This window comes from Mauremys reevesii, linkage group 2 (assembly GCF_016161935.1).
Source record: "Mauremys reevesii isolate NIE-2019 linkage group 2, ASM1616193v1, whole genome shotgun sequence".
In the NCBI taxonomy this organism is placed as follows: domain Eukaryota; kingdom Metazoa; phylum Chordata; order Testudines; family Geoemydidae; genus Mauremys; species Mauremys reevesii.
The window spans coordinates 220781776-220805762 of NC_052624.1; the positions used below are offsets into that span (position 1 = coordinate 220781776).

Genomic DNA, 23987 nt, shown 5'->3' on the forward strand with positions numbered 1-23987 from the left:
ATATCTTCTCCATTCCCTCCTTCCATGGTATATCTGCCTCTCTCTGAAACTAACATTTTCCCCCTAGATCAGTGGTCACCAACCAGCACCAACCAAGCTAAAGTTAGGCAAAAAATAAAGCAGCATGCATGATTGCATCAGACCAGACCCTTTTAAACTAATCATGTTGTTAGCTAGGCATGATGAGTTGACCCCCTCAACGTGACAGGTTATAAATTTGAAACAGCTTCGTAAATACATTTAAAACAGCACTTATTATTGGTTGCAAGTGCAGAATTGAAAGAAAAAAAAAAGCTCACCGTGCATGGGGCACATGTCTACTGCTCAGAAGTGTTTCCTATAGATTACAGTCGTCACTAGTGCTCTCCTTTTCCCCTTTTTATAATAAAAAATACATAATTAGCTTGCTAGCATTAACGAGTGATGAACCCAGGCCATCGAAAAAGAAACCGAAAACCTGTAACTTCCATTCGGAATGGGAAAGTGAATTTCTGTTCGCAACAGTGAAAGATAAGTGTGCATGTCTTCTATGCCACAAAAGTACATCAATAAGTAAAAAGGGGAATTTAGAAAGACACCACAAAACAATGCATAGCAAATTCAAGGACAGTGTCCCCTTGAATAGCACACTCCATACAAAGAAAGTTAATGAATTCAAGGCTGTTTTGAAAGCTCTACAGTCATTTTTTAACTAAATCAGCAGCAAAAGGGAAGGCCTCTACTGAAGTATCCTTCGTGTTTGTCATCTGGTGACAAAACACAAGAAATTGTTTACAGATGGAGAAGTATTTAAAGAGGCAACGGCTGTGCCAGCAGACTCCTTATTTAAAGACTTTAAAAACAAAGAGGAAATAATGATGGCAATTCACAGCATAACACTTGGTGCTTCCACAATAGCAAGACGGGTGGAATCATTGTCCAAAGACATCTTTCAGCAAGGACAGCAGGATTTGAATGACTGCAATTGCTATCCACTGCAGTTTGATGAATCACTCGACATCAGCCCAGATAATTGTTTTTGTTTGAATGGTTTTTAAGGACATGACAACTAGAGGACCTTCTGACTGCTTTGCCCCTTAAAGAGAGAACAAGAGGCAAAGATATCTTCAACGAATTTAAAAAGTACATGCTTGAGAAAATCATTCCAGTCAAGAAACTTGTTTTGATCACAACGGATGATGCATCCGCCATGCTTGGTGAAAATGCAAGCTTTGTTGCATTTTGCAAAAGTGATCCACATTTTCTTTCATTTGTAAATTACCACTGTATAATCCATCTGCAAGCATTAGCGAGTAAAGTTATGGACTTCCCACATGTAATGAAAATCGCTGTCAGAATTGTAAACTCGAGTCAAGCAAGAGCTGACCAAATTAGCAGAGGAATTCAACAGGCAATTTCAAGAATTAGACATGATGGAGCCAATCATCATGTGTATCTCAAATCCGTTCCTTCCAGAAGACATTGGTGGGTTGGCTGCAATATTCCATCAGCTGTTTGATTTACAAAGTAGTGGAATTGATATGGAGATAGTTACCATGACAGCCAGATCTAGGGACAACGATTTTGAGGGATTCATAAACCGAAAAAAGTAGCCCTGTGACATTATTGACATGAACTGTGACCATATAGATCATGGTGCAACCAAGGTCCTATACTTGCACCAAATTTTGTACAAAGGAGGTCAAGTAAGGTGTCTATGGAACGGTTGTAATTTGCTGGTTATGATTATGCTGTCTGTACGTGTGTATCATTTTTGTATTTGAAGTTATGAATATTGGCTACGTATTTGTATGTCAGTGTGTTTGATTCTAAGTAGCATCAGTGAAGCAGTTGATCAGCTTCTTGAGAAAGCACAGTAACTATGAGGGGTGACCCAGGCCATAAACTACAACGTTGGTCTGAAAAGGATTGGGCCCAGAATAGGAAGGAGTCTAGTCTGTGAAAGCAGCTTACTGGAACATCTTTGAGGGTGAGATTTCATCTGTAATCAGTTTCTTAATGTATTAGGCTTAGACTTGCGTGTTTTGTTTTATTTTGCTTGGTAACTTACTTTGTTCTGTCTGTTATTAATTGAAACCACTTAAATCCTACCTTTTATACTTAATAAAATCACTTCTGTTTATTAATTAACCCAGAGTAGTGATTAATACCTGGGGGAGCAAACAGCTGTGCATATCTCTCTATCAGTGTTATAGAGGGTGGACAATTTATGAGTTTACCATGTATAAGCTTTATACAGAGTAAAATGGATTTATTCAGGGTTTAGGCTCCCAGAAAGACTGAGGGCTTGGCTACACTTTGGCTACAAGCGAAGCAGGCAGTGCTGCAACAGCAACCACGCAGCGCAGCTGCCTGCGCGCGCGCAAGCCAGCGCCAGCCCCAGCAAGCCCCAGCGCTGAGCCCCAGCCGCGTCCGCTATTCCCCCCAGGAGGGGGGGAAGTGGGGCGCGGACAGCGCGCCGCTTTCTTTGGTGTTGCTTTTGTACCTTTGCGCCTGCAGCGCTGCCGCGGCAGCGCTTTGAAATGCAAGTGTAGCCAAAGCCTGAATACTGGGTGCTGGGAAAATCCCTGTTAACTGAGAAGCCCCTGGGCTAAGTGAATCTTAATTTCTGTGAACTGCAGGGGGGGCATGGCACAACTCCTAGGTCTGTGCTGAAGCCGACTGGTGTGACTGGCTCAGCAAGACAGAGTGGAGGGAAGCCTTTTCTGGCAGGGGGAGTTGTTCTCAGTGGCATCCCTGCACATCTAGTGACAGCCTTGAGGGAGTTTCTGTGACCCAACCCATCACAACCCCCTTCTATTGTCCTGTGCTTTAAAAGTGAAAGCTTATTTTGGTTCCACCTATCTGTGTGAGACAGCATTCTCACAAATGAAGATGATCAAGTCCAAGTATTGCACCTGCCTCAGATGCTCCTCTGCAGGACTGCATCCAACAAGCTATTTCAAATTACAACCCAAATTTCAAGACACTAGAAGATAATGTGCATCACAAGTGTCACACAGACTCGGTAAGTAGGAAAAATGTATAATTATACATATTAATCACTTGATCTCAGCTTTATATAACAAATTTACTTCTACATTTTCTTTGAGGTACATCTTGGGTTACACTTAAATTCAAAATGTGATCTTGTGCTTAAAAAGGTTGGAGACCACAGCCCTAAATTTTTAGTATATAAGGGGAAGACTAGGGTTCACCTCATTCAGCCAGCACATGCTAAAATACCACTTGCCTCATCTCCACAAGTGTTTTAAAAGATGTTAGCTAGCATCTTTATAATACACCTTTTATCCTAGTCTAGACAAACCTTAAGTGACAACAGTTTGGAAAATAAAGCAAATCTACCTGTCAATGGCAAGTACGAAAATGTTTCCGTCATGTAAAATGTAGAGACAGTGGAGGAGAGATTGTTCCTGATTCACCAGTGCTGAAAGAATGTATGCTTTAACAAAGTAGTTTACAGCACATACAGTTACAACGTACGTTAATTAGTAAGCTTGAAGAGACATCATTCCATCATATCTCGGCTGCTACTCATACTTTTCCCAAGGGACAGACTGAAATTATAACATGCTAACTAGTTTCACTGTTGCTATTCAGAATCCTAAGGGCCGAAAAAAACATGTCACTTTCATTCAGCTTTTGCTTGGCGCAGCTGTGAGCATCTGAGGCAGGTACTGGAACTATTTTCTACAGAAGACCATTTTTTAAAACAAATTAAAGAGAGACTGGAGAATAAGTGAAGTAGCAGAAACTCCCCATTTCTGTAGCTAGAAGCTAGAGGAGAGGTTTCAAACCATGGGGCACGCCATCCTGGGGGCATGGAGGAACATTCAGAAGGCGGGGAGTGGTGACACCAGGCGGCTCATGCCAGTGCTGCGGAACATAGGCCAGCCCCCACGGGGAGCGGGGAGGAAGCACCACCTTCACCCCCAACTCATTTCAGCAGGCCACCCAGCCTGAGAGTCAGTGTCAACACCCACTGCAGCCACATCAATTTCCACTTCCGGCAGCCTCCACACCCAGAAACCATTGCACATGCCTTCCCGCACCCTGAAAACCTGAAGGGGAAGGTACTGGCCCTGCCCTAACAGTGCAGCTTGGCTGCAAGGCAGAAGCAGGAAACCTGGGATGTGCCATTAAATATCCGTGTATTTGAAACTTACTTACAGTTGTAGTAATTTAATTAAAAGTTATGTTAAGGTCTCCGTTAGGTTTATGAGTAGGCTGTCAAGCATACTTTTGCATGTGTCTATTTTTGTCAGGACTGGGGGGCACAACCAAAAATTGTAACTCAAAGCGGGGGGGGGGTCTCAGCTCAAAAAGTATGAAAACTGCTGAACTAGAGGGAAGAGGTAGAATAACAGTGGCAAAGGACAGCTTTCTACCACATGTAAATGACCAGTAAACTGTGTTGTTTCTTCTGCAAAGGACCTTGCACTGTGATCCAGGCCTGTCACCTTGAAGTGAGGCTACTGCAACCCACTCTTCATGGAGGTCCTGAGTACATGAACAATAGATGGCCTCTTACGCAACACACTGTGAGCACATCACTCCAGTGGTCCGCATACTACATTAACTCCACGTTTGCTTTTAGATTGAATTCAAAATTGTAATCCTAATTTAGCAAGGCCCCAAACAGGTAAAATCATGGTTATTTCAGAGAACATGTCACCATCTACAACCCACTAAGAAAGCTGCATTCTACAGAGATGGTGCAGCTAGACAAGCTGAGGTTTAGGCTCTCAAGCACCGAAGGCATGGTGGAATTTTGCTTGTAGCCGTAGATCTCCATACTGAATGGATCAGAGGCCCTGCTAGAGGAGGAGAGGAGAGGAGAGAGCTCCTTTTCCTGTCCAACAGCAAAAACAGGGTTTCAGTATGCACCACATATCTGTCAGCCTGCACCTAGTTTAAGAGATTAAGTTTATGAGCCCCAGCAGTGTCCACAGACAGTTCCCTACCACAAGATGATCAAGCTGCACACCAGATTTTTACCCCTGGACTTCACTGACGCTCCCTCCCCAACTCATCTTTCATATCCATCTCTGTCTTGTAGTGCTCTGGAAGTCATTTCAAAGTGTATATGTGGCTACATCCATTCAAAGTCTATTTAAGAGTTGAGGTCTAACTGCCACTACAACACCTCTCTTTCAGTTGCTCATAACTTTTTCAAACCCAATTCCTTATGGGTTGAGCTGAAAGACTTGTCTGCGTGTGTAACCCTTGCAGAATTTGGCTACCCCCATCACACATAATTATATGTAATATTTCTACTGCAACCACCAGTTTCCTAGGTGCTACTTACAAAACTATGGATTACTGCAAATTCTGTTCAGTGACCCAAATGCCTCACTGTTAGGCACCAGAAGGGAAGGGAAGCTCCAGTCCCTTCATCACCAGTACATGGGGCTACTGGGTCTCTGGCATTTACTTCGCCCTGCAGAAACCCAATTGCAAACCCAGCAGGTTGTTTTCTGTTATCCTGGAGAATATTCTCAGGCCCTTCTGCAACTTCATTTTTGTGAGAAAGCCTGATTAAAGGAAGTCTTGTTTTTCACTCTAACAAGGTCTAGGATCTGTCTTGACCATGAGTGTCAGAGTTCCAAAGCCCAGCGCATTCCACTGAGAATGCTCTACATTCCATCCTAAAAACCATCATCCTGTGGTCGCCAGGCATAGCAAACTCAAAGGTTGCAGAGTGCCAGCTACCTCTGACCAGGTTGCAACAATGAGTCCAAACTGACTTTGAGATGATACACCTTCATTATTTGTGGGCAAGTTTCGACAGAGCTATTATGTCCTTGAAGTGCTTTCCACTTTTAACTAGCATCATCTGCATATTTCCCACATTTAACCTCAGACAGATGTTTTTCATTCAGATTCCAATTTCCTTCATATAGTGGAATAGTTTGAAGAGCTCATTGTCTGCATTGGATGAGAAAGATACACATAGCTGTGTCTGATTGGCACAATAATGGTGTCGCACGTTGTCTTCTTACAATCTTACTAAATTACTTTAATTGATGTTGAATAAGACTGGTGACAAGATTAAAGCTAGGATTAAGATTTCCTCTTTGGAGAGGAGAAACAGCAGATGCTCCTCACAAATCTCCAGAATCGGTCTAAGAGAAGTTAGCTAAAACAGCTTAACGTGTTCACAGCAACACCTGCAAAGAGCAGCATTTTGCTGTCTATGATGTCAGCTGCATCTGTTATTTCAAGCAAAATTAGCATGGCCATGGGAAAAACCCATCAGTGCAACTAGTGCCATCCCAGCACAAGGAAAAATCTATAGCCACCAGAGTTAAGGACAAAAAGAAGGAGTTTTTTAAATATATTAGGAACAGAAAGAATCCTGACAATGGTATTGGTCCATTACTAGAAGGAAATGGTAGAATTAGCAATAATAATGTAGAAAAGACAGAAGTGTTTAATAAATATTTTGATTCTGTATATGGAGAAAAAACAGTAAATACAGTCTCATCATATGCAGATGATAACACTCTTTCCCTGCACTAGTATTTCTGGAAGATGTTCAACAGAAGCTACCAAAGTTACACATTTTTAAATTGGGCGGTCCAGATAACTTGCATCCAGGAGTTTTACAAGGTTTTCAATAATCCTTGGAGCACTGGGGAAGTTCCAGAAGACTGGAAGAAAGCTAATTTTGTGCCAATTTTTAAAAAGGGTAAACAGGATGACCTGGTTAATATTAGGCCTATCAGCCTGACATCTATCCCAGGCAAGATAATAGAGTGGCTGATATGAGACCCAATTAAAGAATTAAAGGAAGGCGATGTAATAATGCAAATCAACATGGGTTTATGGAACCCATGTTAAACTAATTTTATATCTTTTTTTTGGTGAGATTACAAATTTTGGTTGATTAGACGTAATAGTGTTGACATAATATATTTAAACTTCTGTACAGCATTTGACTTGATACTGCACAACATTTTGATTGATACACTAGAATGATATAAAACATGGCACATATTAAATGGATTAAAAACTGGCTAACTGATCGGTCTCAAAATGCAACCGTAAATGTGGAATCAACATCAAGCAAGTATGTTTCCAGTGGCATCCTGCAGGGATCTGTTCTCGGTCCTATGCTATTTTTTACATTTTTATCAATGACATGGAAGAAAACATTAAATCATCATTGACACTGATAAAGTTTGCAGGTGACACAAAACTGGGGGAATGGTAAATAATGAAGAGGATCAGTCATTGATTCAGAGCAATCCAGATTGCCTGTTAAACTTGGTGCAAGCAAACAATGTGCATTTTAATATGACTATATGTTAATGTAAACATCCAAGAACAAGGAGTGCAAGCCATACTTACAGTTTGGGGGACTCCATACTGGGAAGCTATGATTGAAAAAGATTTGGGAGTCATGGTGGATAATTAGTTGAACATGAGCTCCCAGTGTGACACTGTGGCCAAAAAGTGGGATCCATAAACAGGAGAATCTCAAGTAGGAGTAAAGAGGTTATTTTACCTCTGTATTTGACACTAATGTCTGGAATACTCAGTCCTGTTCTGGTGCCAAGAAGGATGTTGATAATTGGAGAAGATTCAGAGAAGAGCCGCAAGAATGATTAGAGTATAAGAAAACATGCCTTATAGCGACAGACTCAAAAAGTTCAATCTATTTATCTTAACAAAGAAAAGGTTAAAGGGTGACTTGACTACAGTCTATATATAATCACATAGAGAATATTTAATAATGCACTCATCAATCTAGCAGAGAAAGGTCCACAGTTGGATGTTGAAGCTAGCAAATTCAGAAAGTAAATAAGGTGTACATTTTTAGCAGTGAGGGTAATTAACCATTGGATTCTCCATCACTGACAATTTTTTAAATCAAGATTAGATGTTTTTATGAGAAATATATTCTAGGAGAATTTTGAGGAAGTTCTACGGCCTGTGTTATACAAGATGTCAGATTAGATGTTCAATGAATGCATATTTTAAAAGCATTCTTTTCCCTTTACATTCTGATAAAAAAATTTGTGTACACAACAGCAAAAAACACCCCAAATAAATACATTAAAAAATTGCTAAAACAATTTTGTTCAAACTTGGTTGTTTTGTAAGATTTAAGGAGCTATAAGGAATAAGACGGGTTTGAAGAAAATTGTTTCAGTGGCGCTAGAGCCATACTATTTAAAGTGAGAAATTCTTATATGCAGCCAAATGCAACATAGGGGTCCCCAGAGAAATGACTTTAAGATCTGTAGAATTTAAGGCAATGACATTTTAAATAATTTGACTCAATAAAAATATTCTACCAAGTGTCTTGTGCAGTTCTCTGAGCAAACACCTCTATGTATAGGACGCCTTATCTGGCTTTCCTGTAATGTTTAATGATCTGTTGTGTTTGTGAACAGAAGTATTTTTGCAACAAAGGGCTTGGCTACACTTGCAAGTTGCAGCACTGGTAGAGGCTTTCCAGCGCTGCAATTACACCCTGTCCACACTTGCAGGGCACAACCAGCGCTGCAACTCCCTGGCTGCAGCGCTGGCCATACACCCAGGTCTGCTTGGGGTATAAGGGTTGCAGCGCTGGTTTTGCAGCGCTGGTCATCAAGTGTGGACACTCACCAGCGCTGTTATTGGCCTCCAGGGTATAAGGAGGATCCCAGAATGCTTTAAACTAAATTATTCCCTTTGTTTTGTTATGCAGCCTCTCTTTGTTTTGTTGTCAATTCGGAGCTCTGGGCTCCCTGGAGCTGCTTCAAACATAGCTCCTGTTTGCTGTCATTAATCTGTAACTACTGTCAACAATGAAATGAGATAACCCCTGCAGGGGTTGAGTGTTTGCTTTGCTTGAGAGAAACGGGGGGAGGGGGCAGAGGGGGGAAGACAGTATGTTGGATGCAGGTTGTTTGCAGTTAACAGTAAGGGGGTGGGAAAATTTTCTGATTTTGCACAGTGTCGGTTCCAAAAATCCACTCTCTCTCTCTCCCCCCCGGTCCCTGTCACACTGCCCCATACCCCCCTCTTTTGAAAAGCACGTTGCTGCCACTTGAATGCTGGGATAGCTACCCATAATTCATCACTCCCAACAGCGCTGCAAATGCTACAAATGTGGCCACACTGCAGCGCTGGAAGCTGTGAGTGTGGCCACACACCAGCGCTGGCCCTGCACAGCTGGACGACCAGCGCTGCAACTACCAGCGCTGCAGATTTGTAAGTGTAGCCATACCCAAAGAGTCCTGTGGCACCTTAAAGACTAACAGATGTATTGGCAAAAAGAACAGGAGTACTTGTGGCACCTTAGAGACTAACAAATTTATTTCAGCATAAGCTTTCGTGGGCTACAGCTCATTTCTTCAGATACATAGAGTGGAACACACAGACAGAAGATATTTATACATACAGAGAACATGAAAAGGTGAAAGTACCCATACCAATGGTAAGAGTCCAATCAACTGAGATGAGCTATAATCAGTAGGAGAAAAAAAACCTTTGAAGTGATAATCGAGATGACCCATAAAAGGAGTGAGGAGAACTTAACATGGGGAAATAGATTCAATTAGTGTAATGACGCAACCATTCACAGTCTCTGTTTAAACCTAAGTTAATTGTATCTAATTTGCATATTAATTCGAGTTCAGCAGTCTCTCTTTGGAATCCCTTTTTGAAGTTTTTTTGTTGCAAAATTACCACCTTCAACCTCGCTAACCACTCAGTGACAGACTTGAAGTGTTCTCCCACTGGTTGTATTGGAGCATAAGCTTTTGTGGGTGAATACCCACTTTGTCAGAAGTATTTTTGATTACTCAGAGTTGTGTTTCAAGATTGAATGATGTCCACATGAAGTCTAAATTGGTTGTGCTGGGGTCATTTAATTGGTTAGTGGGTTTGCTTAAAGTAATGTAATATATATGGAGATATACCCATCTCACAGAACTAGAAGAGACCCTGAAAGGTCATCCAGTCCAGCCCCTGCTTTCACTAGCAGGACCAAGTACTGATTTTTGCCCCAGATCCCTAAGTGGCCCCCTCAAGGATTGAACTCACAACCCTGGATTTAGCAGACCAACGCTCAAACCACTGAGCTATCCCCCCTAGTGTCAAGGTAATTGACATTGATAATTTCCTGAATATACAGTGCTTTTATTTTTCCTACTGTAGTTGTATTTGTTCGCATATTTTTTATGATCAAGTCATTTTTTCTTTTAAAAATCAAAAGCACGTTTTTCATGAGAGCACGATCCAAGCCTGTTGCTGGGTGCATCACACCCGTTGATTTCGGTACGGGTCACAGGCCAAGCCCCGCAGCACCAGGGAACATCACACATTTAGGGCTTCTTTACACATACAAAGAAGTAAGGGGGGGGGAGGATCCCACCTCACCGCTCCCTCGTGTGCAGAGGAGGAGGGTCGAGGTCAATAGTGCCTCAGTGGGGGGCAGCCGGTGATGACCCTACACACGTCTCTCTCCCCTCAACCCGGAGGGAAGACGTGCCCCGGGCACTGCCATGGGCAGGGCCGGCTCCAGACCCCAGCGCGCCAAGCGCACGCCTGCGCCAGGTCCACCGGCCCCGGGACCGGCGACGGGCAGAGCGCCCCCCGCGGCGCGCCGCCCTGGCCAAGAGGGGGATGAGCCCCCACATCGCGCTGCGGCAGCGGCTCCCCGTGGAGCGACCCAACGGCGGCCCCGCGGGCGCCTCCCTCCTCACCTCGCTCCGGCAGCGGCTCCGACTCTAGTCCTGCGTCGGGTTTTCTCCTCCACCTGCCGCCCCCGCGGAGTCCGGGTCCCGCCAGGGCGGCTCCCCTCCCCTCCCCTTCCCTCCGGGGCCAAGTCAGGGAGCCGGGGAGTATCGGCGCCACCTCGTCTCTAATGAGGCAAAATCCTCCGGACTCCATTGGGTGCGACACGCGCCGCGCGCCGCTTCCGGCGGAAGGAATCCGGCGGTGCGCACGCGCTGGCCGGTGCAGGGCGGAGCCGATCGCGGGAGTTCCGGGGCGCTCCAGAGTGACGCGCGCGCCGGGCCGGGCCGGGCCGGGCCGCTGTGTTCCCTGCCGCGCGGCCCGTCTGCAGGGGCCGGGAGCGCTGCAGCCGGCGGGGCGCAGAGCCCCGGCGCGGGGCGTTGTCAGCGCGAGAGCCTGGCACCGGCAGCCTCCGTGCCCAGCTCCGCTCCGGAGACCCCGACCAGCGTCAGCGCTGCCCTCCCGCAGCACCCGGGTGCCTCCTGCCCAGGTTTCCCGTGGTGGCCCCGTGTTTCAGGCCGCTGTCCTGAGAAATCTGTCAGCGAGCTCTACGCGCTGCCAGCTTCTCCAGGCTTATGGAAGAAATCACAGAATCTCGCCTAAAAGAACGAGGAGCATAAGGGCATTTCGTTTTCATAGGTAAAAGGGAAAGAGCTCATGCATGCTCCGCTCTTTGTAGACAGACGTGGCTTGCTTCAGCACCTTATGTCTAGGAAGGCGGAAGACTTTTAATTTAGGTCCCAGTCGTGCAAACACTGGAACACATGCATGATTTGACACACCCAGTGGGATTCTGCATAGGTGTGGTGTAGAATCGGGGCCTTATTGCAGGGCCGCCCAGAGGGGGGGGGGCAAGAGGGGCAATTTGCCCCAGGCCCCGAGCCCCACAGGGGCCCCCACCAGAGTTTTTCGGGGCCCCCGGAGCGGGGTCCTTCACTCGCTCCGGGGGGCCCAGAAAACTCTTGCGGGGCCAGGCGCAGGAGCTTCTTTTGCTCCCGGTCTTCGCCGGCGACGGGTCCTTCCGCCCCGGAGCGGAAGGACCCCCGCCCCGGCGAATTACCGCCGAAGACTGAGTGGGACCCGCCGCCGAAGTTCAGCTCGGTATTCGGCGGTAATTCGGCGGCAGGGGGCCCTTCCCATTCCGGGACCCGCCGCCGAAGTGCCCTGAAGACCCGCGGCGGGGGGCCCCCTCCGCCGAATTACTGCCGAAGACCGGGCTGCACTTCGGTGGCGGGTCCGGCTAAGGCGGTAATTCGGCGGCGGGGGGGGGGGGTCCACCGCGGGTCTTCGGGGCACTTCGGTGGCGGGTCCCAGAACAGAAGGGCCCCCCGCCGCCGAAGACCCCGGGCCCCCAGAATCCTCTGGGTGGCCCTGCCTTATTGTTCCATTGTTAATCTTTATAAGAGAGGGAAAAGGGCTTAGCTACACTTGCAAGTTAGAGCCCATTAAAGCAGCCCCAGGCACCCTAACTCACTACCCATCCACACTTGCAAGGCACTAAGAGCGCCTGGACTCTGCAGCTGGAGCGCGCCTGGTAATCCACCGCCACAATAAGCATGATGCTTGCTGCACCTCAGCTGAAAAACCCCAGCATCAGTGTTGCCTTACTGCACCGCAGTTGGCCTCTGGAAACGTCCCATAATCCCTTTAAGTCAAGTGGCCACTCTTGTCATTGTTTTGGAATCGGGTGTAGGAATAGGGCATTCAGAGCTCTGTTTCTGACAGTGGACTGCTTATCTGCCCCTGGACAAAGCAACCATTAGTGTGGAATGTTGCAGCTGTGAGTGTGTGAGAGAGAGAGAGGCGGGGGAGGGGGGTCTGCTGCTCTCTGAACTTACAAGACAGCATGCTGACATGCTCTCAGCCCCCCCCCCCCATCCTCTCTTTCTCCCTACACGTACACAACACACTCTCTGTCACACTCCACCCCCCCACCCCCCATTTGAAAAGCACATTGCAGCCACTTGCAGGCTGGGATAGCTACCACAATGCACTGCTCTCTGTGGCGTTGCAAGAGCTGCTTGAATCTGACACTGCAGCGCTTTTCCTACTGCGGTCTCCGAGGGATGGTTTAACTCACAGTGCTCTACATCTGCAAGTGTAGACATGCCCAAAGAAATCTAAAACAAGTGTGAGGCAATGCAAACTGCTTGTATTGTTTTGTTCAGGCAAATAGAACACAGTCATAAATATGTAAATTTATGATGTTGTACTAATTATCACACCAGGGTGGAGAAGCAAAACCAGGTTTATTTAAGCCCAAATAGGTGCCAGGGAGAAAAGCATTCTCAAATCCTGCCCCCGATACAAGCAGTTTTTTTTTTTTATACAGAACTTTAGCTACGCATTTCCATTACCCCCACACTTTTTTTTTTCCCCCACCTTTTATTTCCATGCAGCAAATACACTTTGCAATAGCAATCACATGAAGCAGTTAAGTCATACTTGGCAAAAAACCACCTTAGCTTGTTAGCAACTTTTTGTGATCAGTTATTTGTACTTTCATGCATATAACTTTAATTACAGCACCTGCTTTCCGCCTATCTTATTTAATATTGGCTACATCTAGTATCAAGCAACCTTACCACTGCAGTAATTAGCACATAACACAAAAGGTTACAAAAGTTTAGTAAGGCTAACAAAAGCACTTTACATAAAGGTACTTTGGGTCACATAGGCCCAAAGTCACTTTGAGAATACTCAACAAACTTTAGTTTTCTCAAACTTTAAAAACAAAAAACAATGAAGCTTTACAGATATATGTACAACTGCTCTTTTGAGCTTAGTTACCCCCAACCCAGGAATGAATGCATGGACAAAAGAGTGGAATGTTCATTTAACAACTAAGGGATTGGGGCACTGACTATAAATCAGGTAGGTATACCAAGTGGTTTAATTTCTCAGATGTCTCGGTGAATAATTCAGTCCCATATGCATCCTCCCCATGGATCCAGCAGGATTCCATATGCTTGGAAGGAGCACTGTGAATGTCCACACTTCCATTTAGAAAGTGTCCAAGTATGTCTCCATGACCACAGATCAGATGGTACTCCTGATGTGTCTGTAAGGGCAGTGGGTCAAATCTGGTGCTCAAGATCACTCTGAATGGCCATCAGCTGGTCATTCAGGAAATCCTGAATTTCTAAACATACTAGATCCCACTGCAATACCTTCCCAGCCTCAGTGATATTCAATACCATCTTTGTCAGTAACTTCTGGGTTATAGAACTAAGGGTGGAAATGACATGTAACTCACCAACTCCAGCCTGTACTTGGGTTAGCTGAACTTCAGAAATAAGGCTAGTGGCCCTTTCTGGTCGGCCCAATTTCTTATTATGTTTTTGGCCTTTAAGAATATTCCAAATGGCTGTTACACTGTTAGCCCCAGCCCACAGGGATCTGCCCAATTTCCTCTTTTTCCAGAGGAAATAACCCAGGCTCTTTGTTGTGCTAATTTAATGGCAGCCCCTTGTGAGCAATCTGGGTATGTAAAAGTGATCTGAAAACTGAATAAAGGCAATGTCATTTAAAATCCAATTAGGGAGGGCAATACATACTGAAGGATTTATCCAAAACACAGGGCGCAGCCTGTAGAATAAACCCCAAAATCCAATTAATACCACAGTCCCAAACATGGGTTCCACAAGTTTCTTCCTGCCAGTGTGTAATTCTTTGTTTCTTTACCAGGGTCAGTTCTCAATGTCCTTTCTGATCAGGAATTCCTGGACTTTGGCAATGTCAGTGGAGTGAGTGTTTCTTTTTCTTTCCCAAAACAATTGTGGTTTAGCATCCTACAGGGGAGAGGTTTCCAGCACATATCACCCTGTAATAGCTGTGCTTTTTCTAGAAAAGTCTAAAGGCACAGTTGGTCTGTCAGTGGACAAGGGAGCTTTTTCCCTGCTGTCCAGAAGCACAGTAGAACTAGAAGAAAGAATAGGCTAATCATCAATAGGAAAATTCTTCTGATGTGGAGGGGTGGAGGGGTTTTTTTGCAGTGAGAATCCTGGGTCCAAGCAGTCAGTCTTTGGCACTTCACAGCAGTGTTGGTAGACAGCAGGACTTGGAAAGGGCCTTTCCAGCGTGGAGCCAAGGCAGTCTTTTGTTGATGGATCTTTATGTAGACCCAGTCTTCTGGTTCCTAGGAGTGGTAGGGCTGCTAGGATCTTTGGGTTGTTTCTTCTTTACCTGTGAGAAAAAAACCTAACACATTGCATTAGTGTCTTTGCAGATTTTACATCTGCTTGGGTATATTCAAGCCCCCCCTTTTCTTGGTTGTTTGCTCACAGCTAAAACTTGGCTGTGTCCTTGAACGGAGTCAGTGTCTTATTTTGAAACTGAGTATGTTAACTATTTACTTTTTTAGTTAACTCATTTTTTTTTTCCTTTTTGGCTTCTTTTTTTTAACCTACAAAGGAAACTTTTACTTATACACCTTTTGTTAACAATAAACACATACACAGTACATTAGTTTTATTTAATGTATGCCACATATACCCTTTTACTAAAATAACCTTATTACAGAGCTTTAGAACAACAGGCCAGGACAAGCACACCCACTTTGATGAGTTTACTCAATACAACCTTTAGTCCAATAGCTTTCCACCATCCCCAGCCCTCTGGCTAGAAGTCTGAGGTAGCCAGAAGGATCCCATGTACAATATGGGGAGTGGGTTAACTTTCCATGTTCTTGCTTTCAAAGACTGTTAGTATGCAAATTTTAATAACCACTTTAAATTAAAAGATTTGGCTAATAAAGTTTCTTTCTTTTACTTAAGAAAATGTATTAGACTTTAGTATATCACATTTTTTTGATATATTTAAACACTTTGTATTTTAAATAAAACAAAACAAGTATCTGCATTTTAATTTAACACTGCCACTTGATTTTAAATTAGACCATCCCATAAAAAATATTAAACACAACATAGACAGAACATAGAACACAAAACATAATTGTTACTTTGTCAGTAAATGCATGATATGTTGAATGCTGTTCAGCTGGCATTAGTTTTCTCTTTGATTATCTGAAAGACAGAAACAAAAGTCTACCCCTTCTGGGCAGTCAATCATTACTTAAAATATACAAATACTCTTGTTAATTTAGGAGAATTACCCCATATTGTCTTGTATGTGTTTTATAGGCAGCCCCTGTTTTAGTGGCTCCTATTTTATTAGTTAGATAATTTGCATTAATACAGATGCTTGCTGGCTCACTTTTTACTTGTAACTCCTGCTTGTAAACACTGAAAGAAAACATTATTACTCACAGTGCTCTTAGAGCCTAATACAATTTTAATTACATAGCAGTGGATACATTTTTCAGCTAATTTAACAAAATTGTTTATAGCCAAATGATTGCAATTTAATAATTTCTTTGCCTGAATTTATTTACAAACATTTCAAAGACACCAAGAACTTTTTACTTTAGTACATTTACAAAATTCAACTGCTGTTCCCTCCAGCAACTATAGAGTTAACTTTTCACTGTGCCTTAAATCACTTGCTTGTCCTTTTAACAACCACTTACCAACTCGGATCACCATTCCAAATATTCTTCTGAGTATTTGAACCCACATGCGTATACTTACTTACTCTGTTTTTGTTTTTGTTTTTTTCACTACACCCTAAAAGTTTCCAACCTGTTCTCCAAGCTTTCTGTTGATCCTTTTTTTTTTTCTGTACTTAACATAGTCTGTACTGATTTTTGACCTTGTACACAGAGCAGCTTTCTCCTTATCTCTGGGGTTAGCCGAGTTTCAAATTAACCCGTTCCTAGACAAATTGCTTACACTGTGTCAGAGGCTTTTCTTTGTGATTAAAAGCTCCTCTGAGATATATGATCTTATTTAGATTGAAGATACCTTCTAATGGGCATTGTTTAGATAGATTTTCACGCGTGTAAAGATTCCAATTCTCTAAATACCTGCAGGTTTCAGGACCATAATGTGAGGTAAAAATGTTTAGACTGTCCCTCCCCATTTTCCACTTACACACACACAGAGGGTGCCCTGTCCATAAACTATGGATCTTTCCCTACAGGGCACTTACACAGGAGAGACACTCACACTGGTATACACACACACACACACACATACACCAAGACCATTATTTCCTATTACCACGATGCATTTTATTTTGCTGCACAGTCAATAAATTCAAATGGCATGAGCCCAGCAGAGACAGACATTCTCACGGACAGTTTTCCTCCCAGTGCAGCTCTGGGGCATATGATGAGGGATTTTTTACAAGAGCTCTACTTACAAACAGCTTCAGAAGCTACCTGTTCGCTGACAAAACAGGAGTAATTGAAGGATCATGTTGTAATTAAGTGATCCTTCCGGTGGCCACCTTTCCTGGCTCTCTAGCTGATACTGAGGCCAGTCTACTGTACAGAACCTTTTCAGTTTACTCTTAGCCAATGGATCTGATTCAAACACTCTCCAATTCATCAGAATGCATTCTAAGGGTGTACACCATACCCTGCCTGTACTCTGTTCCTGCCCCATACCTATGGGAAGACAAGGTCTTAACAGGCAAACAAAGGTTAACAGCACTGGACTGTTCCTACCTTATTCAAGCTGCTTCTCCACTATCTGAGCGCGTGTCCTCCAAGGTCAGCCTGCTCTGACCATCGCCCACCGCCATTGACTAATTATCACACCAGGGTGGAGAAGCAAAACCAGGTTTATTTAAGCCCAAATAGGTGCCAGGGAGAAAAGCATTCTCAAATCCTGCCCCCGATACAAGCAGTTTTTTTTTTTTATACAGAACTTTAGCTACGCATTTCCATTACCCCCACACTTTTTTTTTCCCCCCACCTTTTATTTCCATGCAGCAAATACACTTTGCAATAGCAATCACATGAAGCAGTTAAGTCATACTTGGCAAAAAACCACCTTAGCTTGTTAGCAACTTTTTTGTGATCAGTTATTTGTACTTTCCATGCATATAACTTTAATTACAGCACCTGCTTTCCGCCTATCTTATTTAATATTGGCTACATCTAGTATCAAGCAACCTTACCACTGCAGTAATTAGCACATAACACAAAAGGTTACAAAAGTTTAGTAAGGCTAACAAAAGCACTTTACATAAAGGTACTTTGGGTCACATAGGCCCAAAGTCACAACTTTGGTTTACTCAGGCCTAGTGGCACCAACAATGTGGCAACATTAAGATGCATATAATTTTTAAGAACATGTCCATAATTTTTAAGAACATCAGGAGCAAAAAGCCTGCTAAACAACCAGTGGGGCAACTGGACAATCAAGATGCTAACAGAGTACTCAAGGGAGATAAGACCATTGCAGAGAAACTAAATAAATTCTTCCCATCAGTCTTCACAGCTGAGGATGTGAGGGAGATTCCCAAAGTTGAGCCATTCTTTTTAAGTGACAAATCTGAGGAACTGTCCAAGATTGAGGTGTCATTAGAGGAGGTTTTTGAACAAACTGATAACATTAAACAGTAATAAGTTACCAGGACCAGATGGTATTCACCCAAGAGTTCTGAAGGAACTCAAATGTAAAATTGCAGAACAACTAACTTATCATTGAAATCAGTGTCTGTACCAGATGACTGGAGGTTAGCTAATGTGACGCCAATTTTTAAAAAGGGCTCCAGAGGTGATCCCGGCAATTACAGGCCACTAAACCTGACTTCAGTACTGGGCAAACTGGTTGAAACTATAGTAAAGAATGGAATTGTCAGACACATAGATAAACAATCTTGGGAAGTATCTACATAGTTTTTGTAAAAGGAAATAATTCCTCACAAATCTACTAGAATTCTTTGCGGGGGTCAATAAGCATGTGGACAAGGGTGAGCCAGTAGATATAGTGTGCATAGGTGCAAATGAAAAAAGGCAGTGATGGCCAAGAGCTTCTTTCTATTTTCCTCAGTAGGACTTAACTTCCACTTTTTAAAGGATGCCTTTTTGCCTCTCACTGCTTCTTTCGCTTTGTTATTTAACCATGGGGTGGTACTTTTTTGGTTTTCTTACTATGTTTTTTAATTTGGGGTATACATTTAAGTGGAGCCTCTACTATGATGTCTTTTTAAAGTTTCCATGAAGCTTGCAGAGATTTCACTTTTGGCACTGTATCTTTTAATTTCTGTTTAACTAAATTCCTCATTTGTGTGTGTAGTGCCTCTTTCTGAAATTAAATGCTACCATGGTGGGCTGCTGTGGTGTTTTCCCCGCCACAGGGCTGTTAAATTTAATTATATTACGGTCAATATTACCAAGCAGTTCAGCTGTATTTACCTCTTGGACCAGATCCTGTGCTCCACATAGGACTAAATCAAGAATTGTGTTTCCTCTTGTGGGTTCCAGGACTAACTGCTCCAAGAAGCAGTCATTTAAGGTGTCAAGAAACTTTATCTCTGCATCCTGTCCTGAAGTGACCTGTACCAGTCAATATGGGGATAATTGAAATCCCCACTATTGAGTTTTTTATTTTTATAGCCTCTGTAACAGGGCCGGCTTTAGGCCTATTCCACCATTTCCCCCGAATCGGGCCCCGCGCCTAAGAGGGCCCAGGGCCCAGTGAGAATCCCTTCCATGGCTAGAGGCGCCTTTTTAATTTTTACTCACCCGGTGGTGCTCTGGGTCTTCGGTGGCACTTCGGTGGTGGGTTCTTCACTTGCTCTGGGTCTTCGACGGCAGTTCCGCGGTGGGTCCTTCGCTTGCTCTGGGTCTTCAGCGGCAGGTCCTTCAGTGCCACCGAGGACCTGGAGCGAGTGAAGGACCCGTTGCCGAAGTGCCGCCGAAGACTCGGAGCAGTCCAGTGAGTACAAGCCCCACATATTTTTTTACATGTGTTTTTTTTTTTTTTTTTTTTTCAAAAAAAGTGTTTGAATTGGGCCCCGCACTTCCTAAAGCTGGGCCTGGCTGTAGGGAATACATCCCATCTCTCTATGTGAGACAGATGCATGTATATCTATCATTCTCTATGGTGATAGAAAGAGAGTCATGTACCTTTATTTGCTATTTTTCTCACTGTCTCTGATACTATGGGATAGTATTAACATGGAAAAAAGTCAATGATGGTTATGAAGGAGATTAGAGAGATACAATGTCAGATAGTAAACAGTATGAAAGTTTTAGAGTTCACTTAAATAGCTGAAAGCTAAGAAATAAAAATGATGACACAAGATGACAAAGCGCCAGGTTTAATTTTTAAAGCAAATTTTACTTAACATTTTCTACTGATGCCCAGGCAAATTTCCGTCTATGCAGAGCCCTTCCCTTCTATGGTGACAATGAATACACCGTGTCAAGTAACACACAGACTGAAACAATGTTAATGTCAGCTTTTGCTTTTTGGCCCCGCTCCCCCGGCCGGAGCCCGGCAAGTCCCGCAGCCCCGCTCCCCCGGCCGGAGCCCGGCAAGTCCCGCGGCCCCGCTCCCCCAGCCGCAGCCCCGCAACCCCGCAGTCTCGCTCCCCCGGCCAGAGCCCTGTAATCACGCAGCCCTGCTCTCCCAGCCGGAGCCACACAACCCCGTGGTCCCACTCCCCCAGCCGCAGCATGGCAAGTCCCGCAGCCCCGCTCCCCTGGCCGGAGCCCTGCATCCCCGCTCCTTCGGCTGGACCCCGGTCCCCTGGCCCGAGAGTGGCAAGTGCGGCTGCCCCGCTCCCACGACCGGAGCCCCGCAACCCCACGGCCCCGCTAACACCGCCAGAGGGAGGAAATCCGAAGTGCCGCCCGGAGAGTACATGCCTCACAAATCGGGCCCCACACTGGCTAAAGCTGGCCCTGCTCTCTAATCTCCTTGAGCATTTCATAGTCACTATCACCGTCCTGGTCACGTGGTCGGTAGTACTTTATATCCCTACTGATATTTTCTTATTATTCAAGCATGGAATTACTATCCGTAGAAATTCTATGGTATGGTTTGGTTCATTTAAGATTTTTACTTCATTTGATTCCACACTTTCTTTCACATATAGTGCCACTCCCTCACCAGCCTGACCTGTACTGTCCTTCTGATATATTTTGTGCCCTGGTATTACTGTGTCCCACTGATTGTCCTCATTCCATCAATATCCTCATTTAATGCAAGGCACTCTAGTTCACCCATTTTGTTATTTATATATAAACACTTTAAAATTGACACCTTTTAGCTATCTGCCATTAAGTGATGTAATTAAATGGAACTCCTTTTCATTTGACTGTCTCTCATCAGATCCTACCTGTATTTTATTTTCCATCCTTTCCTCCTTACTAGGACATAGAGAATTGTTACCTCAGTTTCCCTAGAAACCAACCCAGGGTTACACATATTGGTTTTATTAAATGCCGCTATTGGATCAAACAGAAAAGGGATGGAGCTTATTCATGCACTCCTACATTCATTGCATTCATACCCTAATGCACCCACAAAGTCACACAGGCGGAGAGTTACCAGAGACAGCAGAGAAGCCGAGACATAGTAGATCCGGTGTGTCCACCTGCGGTCATGGGTCCAGGCCGGCGAGCAGGTCAAAAACCCCAGCCGGCTTGTGTGCATGCCTTCTTCCTTTTATTGGAACTGGGCAGCTCCTGTTACTGAGTTTCCCTTCTGTGTCCATCACCAAGAAGCATTTCCAAGCCTCGTTCCTTTCATGCATACCAGGTTCTTCTTTTCTTTACAGCCCAGGGCAGATTGCCTTCCCAGGGCAGATTACATCAGACACACCTGGCTCCTGGCTCTTTTCTCCTTGTAGTTCCTCTCTACCCAGTCCCATATACACTCCCTTGTTCACACTCCCTTGTTCACACTCCTTTATCTCCCACACACACTGATTGCGTGATGGAATATTAAAAAGCTTGGAGGTTTATACAAGTGGTAACTGAAAAGGTTACAAAGCTTGCAAAAGTTACAAAACTTAAAAGGTTATGCTAACAATAACTAAAGTTGCAAAGTTTGCAAAAGGTTACAGAACTTAATGATCATACTTAGCAATGACTGAAAAGTTACGAATCTTACAATCGCATTCCAAGAGATTGAGCGGAGGCTTTACATAACAAGAATCTCCATTAATAGATCCTCCCCTCAGGGATGTCTCTGTCCAAACCACGTGCTCCTCCGCACCTGTCGGCTTTCCCCCAGCTCTTAGTTTAAAAACTACTCTATGACCTTTTTAATTTTACATACCAGCAATCTGGTTCCATTTTGGCTTAGGTGAAGCCCATCCTTCCTGTATAGGCTCCCCCTTTCCCAAAAGGTTCCCCAGTTCCTAATAAATCTAAACCCCTCCTCCCTACACTATCGTTTCATCCATGCATTGAGACCCTACAGTTCTGCGTATCTAGCTGGCCCTGTATGTGGAACTGGAAGCATTTCAGAGAATACTACCATGGAGGTTCTGGACTTCAATCTCTTACCTGCCAACCTAAATTTGACCTCCAGAACCTCTTTTCTATCCTTTCCTATGTCATTGGTATCTATATGTACCACAATCACCAGCACCTTCCCAGCACTTCACATAAGTCTATCTGTATATCTCGAGAGATCCAATGGTTTCAGCGCCAAAATGGTCAAAGCGGATGACGCTGTTGCAGTTACAGGCATTGGTGCTGACATCTGAGTGCTCTTTGCTATTGGAGCAGGTGGTGGCACCATAGCCTGTGGAGAGCACCTTGGTGCTGTGTCTTTGGGCGGTTTCCTTGATGTCATAGCAAAGGAGGTGGGCGTCTGTTTGCCTCTTGACTCCAAGCCTGCCCGCTTGTGGTCACTGGCTTTCACGATACGCGTGGTACCGGAGGATCCTGATGCCTCATATGTACTCAGCTGTGGTACAGTCAGTACTGAGGATACAGAATGAGCCTTTTCGGTGGCTTTTTCAGGAGGGAAGTTGATGCTTTTCTCATGGCTACCTTTTTGGCAAAGTGAGCTTTCCTCTGTGAAGAGGGTTAAAGTCTCTGGAGATCGTTGTCCAGAGGGGGGTCTGTCATAGAGACTTCTCCATAAGTATAAGTTTGAGATGCAAGTTTCTGTCCTTTCTGGCACAAGCCTTTAAATCAACTTGCTGCAGTGAGAGCACTTTTGTGGGATATGTGTCTCACCTAAGCACCAGATATATTGAGAGTGTCCATCCAATACTGGGATGACCTCCTAGCAGGAATGGCAGCACTTGAATCCCAGTGAACTGGGCATGGATCGAATGATGGCAGTTCAGCACTAAGGGTGAACACGAACTATTCTAAAGGGTAGGAAAATATATGTATTAATTTTTTTTCAATGAAAAAAATAAACAGGGAAAGAAAAGTGTAAGTAAATCTAACTACTGTACTAAAACCACTCAAAAAAACTATTCTAAGCACTGAGGAAAGCTATTTATTTTTCACACTGCTGGGAGCACCAACTCAGGGCGAGGACAGTTGAGAAGGAACTGAGGGGAGTCTGGTCATGCATGGTAGATAGGCGTTGACAATGATGTGTGATGGGGACAGTGCATGCGTGACCCAGACGAGCACTACTGCTGAAATTCTCTGATCAAAGGCACAGGGACATACATTCACCAGAAGTGGAGCACCCACAGGGACACTCTTTGTAGAAGTCTTCATTCTGCAGTTCCGTATTGTGCTAAATTTTCACTCTACCCTGGCATTTTTGTGGTCTGAGCTAGTGTGTTCCTTTGCTTTCTCACCCCATCTGTAATGTTTCCTGTGAGTGGGTGATCCATTAGTGATTGATCAAACTAGACAATTACCTTCCTTGGTACTCTGTTTAATGAGTTACAATTCCAGGTTGCTTTTAATGACCTATTAGAGAGGTTATTACAGCCTAGGATTCTCCCACTCAGCCAGCATTCATGTTACTTGTACAATTGGTTTTCTGGTTAAGGCCCAGAAGTGCTGCTATCAGGATAATAGAGTCCCACCTGATAAAAACATCTTGTCCACTGCCAGGCCTGACTTACCCAACATACTGCTACTTAACTTTCCATTACCTTTATTCACTTCTCCCATTAACTATATCCCCAGTACCTCTCTGTATCAGCAGTCTATTGCAAATGGATGCAACTGCAGGTTCCACAGGCCTCCAAACCAATGGGGTCTGGGCAGAATTCTCTGAAGTGTTCATTGTGGCATAGGACTGCAGCCCAGAAGGCCTGCTCCCTGAAAACTAGTCCCTCAAACCTTCTGAGCCACCTTGCTTACAAATGCTCCCTAAGAGTCCCACCTGAGGTGGGATCACACTGGGCTTATAGTTTAACCCTTTGTGGAAAACAGTGCAGGAAAGCAAGGAACACGGGCTTAGCTAGGG

General features: G+C 44.3%; 1 protein-coding gene across 10 annotated transcripts in view; it reads right to left on the reverse strand.

The window, feature by feature from the left end:
- LOC120398774 (transmembrane protein 68-like) overlaps nt 1-10907 on the reverse strand; it is a 34216-nt gene extending 23309 nt beyond the window's left edge. For all 10 annotated transcript variants that reach the window (XR_005594697.1, XR_005594696.1, XM_039526394.1 and 7 more), the window contains exon 1: nt 10701-10907. The gene's annotated coding sequence lies outside the window, so the exon portion shown is untranslated. The remainder of the gene's footprint in view (nt 1-10700) is intronic.
- Nucleotides 10908-23987: the final 13080 nt, after the last annotated feature.